The sequence below is a fragment of the Nipponia nippon genome, unplaced genomic scaffold (assembly GCF_047370975.1).
Source record: "Nipponia nippon isolate SJK-2023a ecotype South Korea unplaced genomic scaffold, ASM4737097v1 scaffold_1, whole genome shotgun sequence".
Classification (NCBI taxonomy): domain Eukaryota; kingdom Metazoa; phylum Chordata; class Aves; order Pelecaniformes; family Threskiornithidae; genus Nipponia; species Nipponia nippon.
Window position 1 is genome coordinate 72,655,792 of NW_028262290.1, and position 12,645 is coordinate 72,668,436.

General features: G+C 45.2%; 1 protein-coding gene across 3 annotated transcripts in view; it reads left to right on the forward strand.

Annotated features, from left to right (window-relative positions):
* Positions 1-3,471: 3,471 nt before the first annotated feature.
* The window catches only part of GALNT1 (polypeptide N-acetylgalactosaminyltransferase 1), a 90,254-nt gene continuing 81,080 nt past the window's right edge, over positions 3,472-12,645 (forward strand). For 2 of the 3 annotated variants that reach the window (XM_087759627.1, XM_087759628.1), the window contains exon 1: positions 3,473-4,025. The gene's annotated coding sequence lies outside the window, so the exon portion shown is untranslated. Of the gene's footprint in view, positions 4,026-12,645 lie in introns of all 3 variants that reach the window. The other variant, XM_087759629.1, reaches the window with a different exon arrangement.

The following is a 12,645-nucleotide window of genomic DNA, read 5'->3' on the forward strand; positions in this document are numbered from 1 at the left end:
CACTGAATGCGTGCAAAATGACCTCTGTTAAGGTACTGCTTGTTTGCGTTCGGTTCAAATGGGACGCTGCTTCAGATTCCAAGGCAGCAAACTGCCAAACCCTGACACAGCGACCTGCCGCAGCTAGGGAACGCTTTAATCCTGATCCTGTGAGGATTCTTTGCCAAGGCTGCTCCTGGCCGCTGTCCTCACAACGCGAAGCCACGCTGCTGACGTGAACGACGGTTGCGCGTATCCCGTCTGTGGGATCTGGCCCTGGCTGCCTCTGTTTACCTTGCAGGCAGCCTGAACTTCAGTTCCTCATCTGCCCTAGGCCTGGCAGCGTGGGCACTCATCTTGGTCAGTTCACCTCGCTGCAGCTGCAGGTGGGCCGCACGCGGAGGATGGAGACCTACGCGGGCAACTGTGCCCATCGGTGCCTGCTACAGCAGGAGCTGCACAGGGGGTTCCCCTCTGCAGTGTACTAGCTGTCTGCCCCCGACCTGGTGTTCTGTGGGGTTCTGGGCACATCAGAGGAGTGGCACAGCTTGGACAAACATGTAACCAAAGCAAGAAAAATGCCATTTTTTTTTTGTTTCCCCCCTCCAGGCATTCTCCAGTATGTATGTTAAGAATAACTTGAGAGTCTCATTAAATCAGAAGGATAGCATCGACTATAATTAGAAACCATCATGAAGATTTTTTAAATCTATTTATTTGTTCTCATGACTTGGAGATGTACATATTTTAAAAGATCCCTCCAATAATAATTTTACAAAGTTGACTTAGTAGTGCTCCACAATCCATAAACCTGAATCTCAATATACTTCTCCTAATACAAATGCCATAAACTTAGTCCTTAAATTATAGACTACATTTTTGAATGTACACTTATTCCAAAATTACATCTTTTATCTACATGGTTTAGTGAATTCATATCACTTCTTAAAGTGTCTTTGGCTGTATCTAGATGTCTCACGCTGACTACTTCTTTTCATGAAATTGATAACATTTTTGCTAAGTGAGTTTCCTGGACTTGGTTGCAACGCAATAGAACAGATAATTGAGGTGTCATAAAGACATGCCACCAGAGGGATTTGGGATACCTCCTACAGCATCATCAATCATAACAGAATGAGTGCTAAGCTGCTTGCATACGGTAAACTGCTTGCATACAATAGATCATTCTTGCTAAAACTTTTTAGCATAAATTGAAAACACACATTTCTGGCATAGGAAAGCACAACACTTACATTATCTGCCTGTGTATAAACACACCCATATTCAATCCGCAGCCTATAAATGCTAAATGAAGGCAGCTCTATAGTTCTTGCGGTGGTGTGCATTACCTCTCACGGGGAAGCTGCCTGTCATAGTACACAGTCCCTGATGAATGTATCAGCTGAGCAATACAGCAAAGCACAAACATTTAAGTTGTTTAAGCGCACAAGGAATCCCATTCAGCTCATTGAAGGTGAACATATGCGCGAGTCCTGTGCTGGGCGAAGAATGCCTCCTTGTCCTACTGTTTACGCGTTGGCTACCTTGGTATTTTTACACGTATGTTTACTCTGTCACCTGATTACAATTTTAAGCATTTTTCAAAATGTTTTTTATTCAAACTATTTCAGTCAACATTAGTCAAAGCCACTTTCAGTCTAATCCTCAGCTTACCCTGGCTAGATTTCTTCTCTCCTCAGGAATCCATTGTCCACTTCTGACTCTCCCCGGTGAGGGGAGAACAGGCAGATGCCGTCCAAGTGCAACCACCGTGCTGCTGCCTGCGCTCCCCTGCTTAAAGAGGGGGGCCTGAAATACCTTCTACAATGCTTGCAAAAGTAGGCGAGTATACAGCTGTCAAAATACACATACATCAAAATATACGGAGAAGCAGGGCTCTGTGTGCTCTCTACCTAGAAAACGAAGTACTTGTCCTCAGCAGATCTGTGGGGTTACAGAAGGATTATGAACTCACCGGTTTGGTCTGAAGAAAAAGTATCCCAAATGAGTGGCTGGGTAACCTAAGTGCCTTTTAAAAAGGCCTGCGTTACTTTTTGAGGGAGGCAAGAGCAAGTAGCACCTGCGTAAGTGGCAAAGAGAGTAAAAAATCAGTCTTACGGTTAGACAAAAATACCACAGGCTAGTGGCAGCTGCCAGTGTGTGGTGGGTAAAGGACTAGAACTAGTCAGTGTCTGAACAGAATGATCTTTAGAGAGAGAAATAAGTGGAAGCACCAGCAAAATTTCCCACAAAATTGTGGGGCATCAGTGTAAAGGTGTTCGGCACTCACCTAACTTTGCACACCTTTTTTTTCCTTGTTTAAATTCTATTTAGAATGTAGGGTTTCTGCAAGGAACTTGTTAAATGTTTATAATGAGCACAGCATGGTTTTTGGGTTCTGTAAACAAATACCTCTTTAAAGTTATACATCAGTTCAGAGACTTAAGATTCACTCGTCAAGGAAACCCAGTGTTTTCTTCACTGAAACTTTGCTGGTTAGACTTTTTAAAGAGGGCACATAAACTTTGATCTGTAAAATTTAAAAAGCTGAATTTAAGAGTAGGCAAAGATAAAACACTTCACAGAATTCAAGTGTCAAAATAGATCTTGGCGGGGTTGCTGGAAGTGATTTCCCAGCTGCATTAAACAATCCCAGTACGTGAACACCGTGACAGGGCAGACGCCGAACACGTTGATGCTGCAGCGGGCCCCACGCCCACGGCCCGCCGCCTTGCTCGGGGGCCGCTGCCGGGAGGCGGCTGCTCACAGCCACCCAGCGCAACGTTTCTTTCCACCACCGGTCCCAAACTCGCAGCCCGCCGGCGGTACAGCCAGCCACCGCCGGTACAGCCAGCTACCGGCGGTACAGCCAGCCACCGGCCAGGAGCCGGGGCGGGCGCTGCTGGCGGCCCCGCTCCGACGGCGCCGGAGGGGCAGTTCGGTGGGCCAGGCAGCTCTCCGGTCCTCACAGGCCGGGCCCGCTTCTAAGGCGTCGGTGGCCGCGGGCGTGCGGGCGCAGCAGGGATGACAGAGGAACGCAACGCACCGCACCGCACCGCACCGCCTAACTTACTCCGAACCCGCTAACACCGAGCCGCAGCCGCCCGCCGAGACCCCGGAGGCCCGTACGGGAGGCTTCCACCCGCCTGTTTGACTCGAACCGGCCAAAACGGACAGGCCCCCCCCCCTCGCCAACGCACGCACACACACGACCTGGGGGCAGGCGGGGGCCCAGCGCCCGCCAGCGTCACCGCACCGGGGGCGGGAGCCCACACGCACGCACGCACGCACGCACACCCGCCCCGGGGCAGCGGGGCCCCCGCCCAGCGCCGTTGGGCCCGCGCGCGCGCCCGCCCCCCGCACATCCGGGGTAGCGGCGGGGCGGGGCGCGTGGGCGGCACCGGTCACCGCCCCTCTGCCTGCGCCCGCCCCCCGCGCCGCCGCCGCCGCCGCCGCCGCCCCCGCCCCGCGCCGGTGATGGGGACGCGGCGCTGAGCAGGGCTCGGGCGGCAGCGGCGGCGCGCGGGAGAGCGGGCGGGGGCGCCGCCGGCGGTGCGCGGGGGACGGGGCATGCCGAGCGGGCGCCGCCGGGGGGCTGCAGCGGCGGGCTCCGAGGCGCTGAGGGAGGCGGCGGCTCCTCCGCGGGGCTCCGTGTGACCGCGCCGCTGCGCCCGGAGCGCGGCTCCCGGCAGCCGCAGGAAGAGGGGGGCCGAGGCGGCGGCGGCGCAGCGCTCCTTCCCCGGCCGCGGAGGCGCCGGTTCCCCGTGGCCGTAGCGGCAGCGGCCGCCGTCGGCAGCCCGGCTGCGCAACGGCAGCGGCGGCCGAGCCTCAACTTGGTGCGAGGCAGCGGCCGCCGCGACGAGCGGGCGGTGGGCGGCTCGTCCCCGTCCCCGCCGCCGCCCGGAGGATTTACCCTGCGGGACTCCTCTCCGCGGGCGCCCGCTGACAGGCGCAGCAGCGGCGGGGCCGGCGGCGCCCCTTGCCTCCCCTCAGCGGCCGGCCGCCCTCCCTCCGCCGGCCGCCCCGCAGCGACGGAGAGGGCCGAGGTGAGTGCGGGCTCCGGGCGCCTCGGGTTCCGCTTCCCCCCCCCCCCCCCGCCCCGCCCCCCCCCCCTCCGGGGCTCGGGGAAAGAGAAACGCCGAGCTGAGGCAGCGCCGGGCTTCTCCCCTCTCCGGCCGCCGGCGGGGGAGCCGCCGCCTCGGCCGACCGCCGCTTCCTCTCCCGCCGGGCGGCCCCGCCGCGGTGCCTGCTCGGGGGGCAGCCGCGGGGGGGACGGGGGCAGGCCGCCTGCGTGCTGCCTCCCGGCCGCTCCCGAGTCGCTCGGTGGCGGGGAAGGGGGCGGGCGGGGGGCGCTGGGGACGTCCTGCCGCTGCTTCCAGGGCCCGGGGGGAGCGGCTCGGTGTCGGCGGCCTCCGGGAGCCTGTGCGTGGGTGCGTGTGCGCGGGGGGTACCGGGGCAGCACCCCCGGCCCCACCTCTGCCCCGCTGTCACCTCGGGTTCGGTCGGTTGATGGTTATTACGTAACATGTGACCGGCATTTTAGACTTTCTCTTACCTGCTGGGATCCGGATCAGCTCTATTTTATTTCCTTTTAATTCGTAAAGCTGAAGAGGGTCGGGGAAACTCAGGCTCTCGTTCCGTGGCGTCGTCCAAAGCAACTTAGTTTTCATGTGACTTTACTCGTGCTAGCAGAGGGTTACTACCTCCTGCCACTCCAAGAAAGCAGAAGTGTGTGTCGTGTGCCCTCCGTCCCGTCCCGTCCCCCTCCCCCCGGTTTACTATTATGTACGGCCAAGTTTCTTTAGGTCCTACTTGTTTTTAGCAGTCTCTAGAACCCGCCACTTTGTAAACTTACGGGGTGAGATACTGAAGTAGAAACTGAATTTTTTTTTTTGTGCAGCAGCTGCTGAGAGAAATAACTTTTATGGTAATGAACAGGAGTGATCCAGCCTCTTCTGTTTATATAAATGATGTTGGCACTACATGAACTGTAAATGAACATAGCCAACAGCTGTGCAAACCAAAACTATGTAACTAACCGTGTATTTTCATACACTGCTACTCGCAACTTCTCTCCTTTGCAAAGGCAGTGAAGATCATGCTGCTCTGAACACTTGGAGCACCACAGAACTCGTTTTTCTTGTAAATACAAAGGATTGCTTATGTTGGAGAAAGCATTTAATTTTCTAGTGCCAGCTTCATCTTTTTCTGTGACTTGGAATTTTGTCTGTGTCCTCCTGTGATGTTGGCCTTTTTTAAGTGGCATTGCTAGCACTTTGAATTTGAGTTTGCTGCATTTTATCAGGCTTACCTTATCTGTAAAACATGAATGCACGTCGCAGAGAAATGTTCCTCAAATGATTGTCGGTAGGGAGATTGTGGCAGCGTGGTCATCTTCAGAAAAATGATGCGAATGACACCTGGCAAGGACACCACATACAAGCCACCCTTGAGATCAAGGTGATAATGATAATAACACTTGGACTATTATTGGATGCTGCCTGGCTTTTCGGAATTGTAAGCTGTGTGAATGAGGATACCTTAGTCCTCATATACCTTGTTCCTGCAGGAATAGGGCAATTCAAAGACACTAATGAAAGTCATGGAAATGTTTTAAAGATGGCTCGTGACAGCCGTTGCATATCTTGGTGGTGAGGTGGTACTGTTTCACTTTTATACAAAAATTCCGTGCCTCCTCCCTCCCCCCCCCCCCCCCCCCATCATCTCAAACTGAATTTGTTCAAAGGAGTTCAGGAGTAAGCTATATAGAGAAAGAATGGAGGTAATTTAGAATAAATTTCAATGCCAAATTGCTGCTTTAGCAAAATAGTACCCTGCTGTCCTCTCTTTGTTGCATACATGTTGGTAAAATATATATTAGCTGTAAACTTGTTAAATATTTTTTTCTTCTACCACAGAAAGAGCGTGATATTTGTCTTTGGGATGAGAACAAAAAGTAGCTCCAGGGACACTCATCTAAAAATAGGGTACTTCCAAACACTTAAATCATTTGAATGCAATTTTCATTATGTTTAGTTCAAGAGACAAGAGATTCTTGACCGATTCTGCATTTTATATTTTTAGTGATTTTTTTTTTTGTACACATGATAAGTCTCAGACTATCCACCTGGCACGAAAGTTTGATTCACAGGACCTTTGGCTCTGCAGGCCTCCCCAGTCTGTGTCTTTAAGTGTCTTCTATGTGGAAGTGCAGGAACCATCTCTAGATGTAAGTTGACCTGTATTGGGAGCCTTCAGGGCTTACAAGGGAAAGGACTGGCCTACAAATTGAAATAGAACTTTTATAAGATGCATTGAAACACCTTTTAGCAGTTGGAGTGGTGCTTCTGAGAATGGTGCTGTTTCATACTTATAAACCAATCACTTTATCAAGAATTTTGGAGTTCTTTTGTTTGTCTTAAATTATTAAGCAAAATCTGGAAGTCTGTAGTGCTGTCCTTTAGGCCAAGTTATAGTGTATGTTTTGCATTCTAGTGTTGCTCTTCAGGATCCTGATTTTTAAAGTTTGTTTGGAAAGTGGTGGTTTTGGTGTGCGTCCGCCCCCTCGCAGGGCCAACATGGTGATTTTAGCATTGAAATTGTGGCAGCAGAGTTTATTTGGAGTTCATCTAGATGAATAGCTTGTGGCAGATACAAGAAGTGTTACAGGAGGCAGATGTTGAATACTTCTGTTATGGTATGGGTCTTATACCAATACTTAATAGAAGTGGACTTGAATCCTTAAGTGTCATGTTCCTCATCCCAGTCCAGTTTTCTGTCTTCCTTTGACTATTGGCAGATTCTTTATTATAAAGACGCACTAGAAATTACTTGGACTATTTAATTATGCATTGTCTCAAAAAAGCATACCTCTGAACTGTATGCTTCCCACTTTCACTGAGCAGCATCTTAATTTTTGGGGCGTAAATTATTTCCCTTCTGTTTATGTTGTTTAGTCTACTTATAACTATGTATTTTTTCATGTCTCGCTTTATGATTCTTTGTATTAACAGTATTAATTTCTAATTCTCTTTATACAAGTTTCTTCGGACACCTAATCTAATACTGCATCATCCTTTTTCAGGTAGTGATTAACAATGAAGCAGTAGTTTTAGATGACGATACCACAGTTTTGCTAGTGCTTGCCACTGCTGCTTTTGAATCCTGATACTTTTGATTTTCAACAGCTACGTTCTCATTGAACAGAGATCTTCCTTGAGTTCCACAGGGATGCTTGCAATCCTCTTGTTTATACTAGGTCTACTTAATTTCGAAGGTTGCTGACCATACTAATATTTCTGTCTTTAACTTTCAGTGACACTTCTTCTGTGCTTATTAACATTGACTTTTATCTGCCCCTGTGTTACCTGTACATCATGGTTGATTAGCTCCCAGTTGGTTCCATTTTTGGTCTTCTGTACTTGACTAACCTACATAACTGTTAACTTTTCTACTTTCTTTTCCAGATCATTAATTAGTGCCTTTAAATGTTGCTTGCTTTATGGATCCTTGAAGCATCCTGCTGTTAACCTTTTGCGGTGTTGAAGTTTGACTACGCATTCACAGTCCAAGCTTCCTGTTTCTTAGCTAGGAATAAAACAAAATATTTAAAGCAAAATGTAACTGAAATCTGCAAAATAGATCTGCAGTGTTGTAATCATGGCTTTTACTCAACTTTTAGCACCAAATCTATTCTTGACAGTAGTATTCTAAATTTAACATCTCCAAATAAAATGTTTTAACTGTATGCTTGTCATAAAAGCATTTTGACACCATCCTCCACTAATTCTAGAAAAGTATTTTTCCCTTTTACAGTCTTTCTGGTGAGCTTAGTCCATTATGTGAAATCAGCCCATCATAAAAATCAATGGAATTGATATACTTTTAGCTAATGTATTAAAGAGCCGGCTAACTGCTCTATTATTCACTTTTTGATTGCTTAAATGTGGTTTTACACTATGAAATATGAAGATTCTTAAGGGGCATTTACTTTTGGCTAAATTAGAAACTTGTGACTCTGAGCACTGCATAAATATCTTGCGCATGTACTGTTGTAGTAACTCCCAGCTCATTGAGGCATTCTTACCGTCAGGTTGACATAAAGGTCTGGTTATAATCCACTAAAGAGAATTAACTTGAGTTCTAGAGCCCTGGACTATGCAGGTGGTTTGTAGTTTCTTGTAGGAAATATGACTTTGATTTCTCCTGCCTTCGTTCAAAGGGCCAATGGAACTGAGCAGTCAAGGTAGAAAGGTGTGTTTAGCTGATATCCTCAGTTGATGCTGAAAGCAAATGTGCTTGGAGACCTGGTCAGTTAAGAAAAGGTACCCCTTGCCAAGGTGGTCTCCTTAGATTGTCTCTTGATATCACTTACTACCCTTGCTTCTGTGGTCCAGGGCTTTATTTTCAATCATTAAAAAAACAACCAACCAACCAACTTTTCTTTTTCTCCTCTTCTGCCTTTATGTGGTAGGTAATTATGGTGTGGAACTTGATTGTGAAGGGGCTCCAGAACTTTTTTTTTTTACCAAGGTATTTGGTTTTGGTATTGGAGTGGTGAGCTTAATTTCTGTGGAATTAAAAAGCTGTCCTCAATAGTCAGAGCTTTGTATTGGTGCCTTTTCATGGGGATCAGTGTTCAGTGACCACTGCAAATCTCATTGATCGTTTCAGCTCATGTATTTTTCCTTCGTTATCCGATCTTTTCCAGCGTTTGAGAGGGATATGCAGGTAGGGATATTGAGTGCTATTTGTGTTTTGTAAACTGCTCTTCTGCGTAATCCTTAAGACGTTTGTCTTTGTTCTCTTCTGAGAAGTTACTGGTAGTGAAGAACACTATGAAGCAGCAGCAGTTTGCTGCTGTGGCAGTTCACACTGTGGGACCGGCTGATGTACGGCTGCTGTAAAATTCATTCCTAGTTAAGGAGGGCAGTGTTTTCATACTTTTTTCTTTTTTTGCATTGTGCTATGCTGGTATCAACTTTCAGAAACTCTACTCTGTTAGAAAACTTATCCAAAAGATAAGCCAGTTCAGTGTTCTGCTGTCTAGCTGAAAGAGCGTTAGCATCCTTTGGAGGCAGAACGTGTGAACTGCTCTTCTGTTCCATAATGCTCATCTTGCTTTTTAAAACTTTGTCCTCTAAATTGCAAGCCAGTGTAATATTGTAAACGTTTTGGAAAGTCTACTTTATTATCACTAGTGCTAATATTGGTTAAGCTGTGCAAGTGGTAGAATCTCTAGGAATTTTTTTGTGGGAGATTTCTTACTGTAGATAAACTCTTAGCATTTTTTGTACAAACAGTATTTCTTTGCAATGGGGTGCAGTACTATTTTCATGTTGAGTTCCAGTATTTCTTCATGTAAGAGAATTCCTGATGTTACTGTAAGTGAAGTCATATGACAAAATTTGTCATCCCAGTTATACGGAACAATTGAATCAGGATGATATTCAACATTCAAGTTGCCTGTGAAAACTTGTTACAGGCAAGTGAGAGGGTATGTCATGTTCTTTGACTTCTTTTACAGTGCATCAGAATAGACTCCAGAGCTTCAGCTGGTACTTCCCGACAGCCACAGGAATTATGATAATATCACAGTGCATAAATATCTCACATTAAGTAGTTCTACGGAAGACAGGAATACTAGCCTCATTTTACAGGCACAACATGACGAAGGCCAACAGAGCCTGAAGAACTTGAATCCAAATCTGTTTACTTTTCCGTAGCCACGGGTCGTGGTTATCTTATCTTTTTCCATGCCATATAAGCCTGCACTCTATGCTAGCAATGCTTTCATGCAAATTGTGAATGATAACCACAATTACACTGAAAATTAAAAGGGAAGTCATAATGCCAGGATTCTTCCAGTGATATGGAAACAAATTTTGGGGTTTTTTGGAGGGTTCTGTGAGGAACGAACCAGGGGATGGGGATATTGGTAATGGGTTGGAATCAATTGTCAGTGCGTAGAGAGAGATTTGGAAGCGCTCGTTGCATATCTAAATGAAGAAGCTGACTGAAAAGCAGAATGAAAAATCAATCAAATGACCAGGGACCTCTGTAAAGAGAAAGAGGTATCTAGTACTGGTCTAATCGGACGTCTCCACAACAGTGTTCTAAAATGAGTTTAATTAGGGTGGCCAGGATGAGCAAGGACTAAGACCAAGCATAAAGCTGTCTCTCACCCCAGCCAAAAGTGGGTGACAAGTGGATGTACTTTCACGTGGCCAGTTCTTAACTTTGCTAGGTGATGCTTGCCTTTTTTTTTTTTTAAATCAGAATGAAAACTCCCCAAAAAAACACAAGTGCAATAGGCTTCTGAATCTTCGGATTAGTTGTAGGTGAAAAAACAAGATTGATCAGAGTTGTGCTTTCACTCTGTGACATTCATCAGTTTGATTATCATTATGAATAATTTAGCATTAAGAACCACCAGGGCTCTTATGTGCATATCCTGTTCATGATGTTTCTGCATTAAATACATTGCAGAGAGAACATTCACTGATGGGGCATTTTTTAAGTATCTTTAAGGACTCATTTAAGTTAAAATTAAACTAATGGATTTATTTAATTTTCAGTTCATTGTGTACTCAGGGTAATTGGGATTGATACAATTTTCAAACACAGAGGCTGAATCCTAATTCTAGATGCAAAACTCAGCTTTGACTATTGTCTCCAGACAGTGCTTCTGCAAGAAATTACTTCCGTTTCTGCTGATTGGAATGCTGCTTTGAATGTCCAGTTTGTGAGTTAGTGACTGCCATAAAGAAGTGAAGGATGCATTTCCACAGAACTTTTTTGGTTTTTTAAGACCACTTGGTGGTTTTAAACTCTACTGTCTATAGTATCATGTGAATTAAATTAACCTTGGCTGTCTTTATCTATGAAAAATGGTTGAAGACAGCATACCAGAGCAGTCCTGTTCCAAAGAGATACTTGGAATAACAGATATACTTAGAATAGCAAAAAAAAAAAACCCCACCCCTGCAAGCAGTGTGTGACTTTGTTTACCCCTTTTCCAATACACTCTTCCAATTTTTTCTTCAGGGCTCACTGATCAGAAGTTTAAGAAATATAGGTACTTAAATTAGTAACAGTTTAGTAAACCTATTTTATTTTTCAGTTTTCAAATTCTGGAGATAGTGCAGACATGTACACATCATACTACAAATATTAAGCTTCCTAAAGTGCAGCAGAGGTACTACAGTTTAAATACACTTATTTGAAATACATACTTAAAAAATAAAATTAAACTCACCCTTTAAGGCCCTCTGCCTGCAAAGAGAGGTTTTAAAATTGAAGTCCTTTTTCAGGCTTACATTTCTAAATATTTGATTTTGTGGTTTATTTTCCTGAACTGAAAGTCTCAGAAACAGCATGAAAAATACAAAGTCATTCAATAACTTTAGGGAGTAGGAAAGCACAGTACTACCTTCAGGAGCTTTAATGCAGATTAAAAATTATACACTTTGTACCTTCTCACAAACTTTGCAAGGCCTTTAGGTTCTTATCACAACTTACTTCTTGCTCCAGTGCTGTTTGTGTATAAAAAGGGTTACAGACAGGATGGGAAAGTCCAGTAAGTTAAACTTGCATTATGCAGTTTTAGACTATCATGACTATTCCTTTTTTCCCCAAAATTGTGCTTTCCCAAACACAGTAAGAACTTCTTAGAGCTGAAACAATTGCCTCTCTATATTTCATGAGTGTTATGTATACTTGAAAGACATCTAAGGACTCTTTTTAACCACATTTTCCTCTTTGTTGAAAACTTCATAAAATGTCTCCGCTTCTGCCAGGAAAACAATGCCTTTCATTTTATTATAGCGTACCTCATGTTATTTGCCATAGAGTTGAATAGCACTGAGTTGTGGTCACTAGTTTGCACTAATCCACTAGTTTGGATCACTAGTGTTTTTAAACAAAGAATGCACAATGGGATGGTTTTTGAAATGAGTAGGCTTTCTTTATTGTCACTTCTATGCAGAAGAGCTCAGACTTAAATAGCATGTAAGTCAGGCACTGATTTCCCGATCAGATGTTTGACCTTGGGATCCTCATAGCTAAATTTTCAACTCTGAGGCTGTAAAAATATTTGATACCAACTTTCTTACAATCAAACCATCTTTTGTTGTGGAGGCTAATGAAATGATGATTCACTACCACTTCCGTCTGCAGGGGTGAGCTGTACAGTCTATTTCTATGGAGCAGAAACAAGAACAATTTCTTGTTATTCTAAGAGACTGTGTTTGCTTCTGTATCTGTCACTTGTAAAATGCTGGCTAATTGTTAGTTTAAAACAACTCTTATCAATTACTGTCATAGCGTACCAGCTTAACAGTTTTCCATAATTTGTGATTTCTCCATTTCTTCCATTTGTTTGGGTGTCTAATCAGTGGTTGGGTGTATCATTAATTTTTATTCAGAAGGATATGGTAATGATTCAAGAATGGGAGTGGAGAAATGTATCTGAAAGAAGTCAAAATAATAGAAATTGCTAGTAATTTGGGGGTTTTGATGTCTAGTTTGACATGTCTTAGAGACCTGGCTGTCTGAAAGCGAAGCTCAAACTTTTTCAGAAAATCATCACTTCTTTTAGCGTAACTAAAGTATTTCAGAAAAAAAGAAAATTAACTCAAAGTCAGCTTACTGAGAATGTTCATTTTA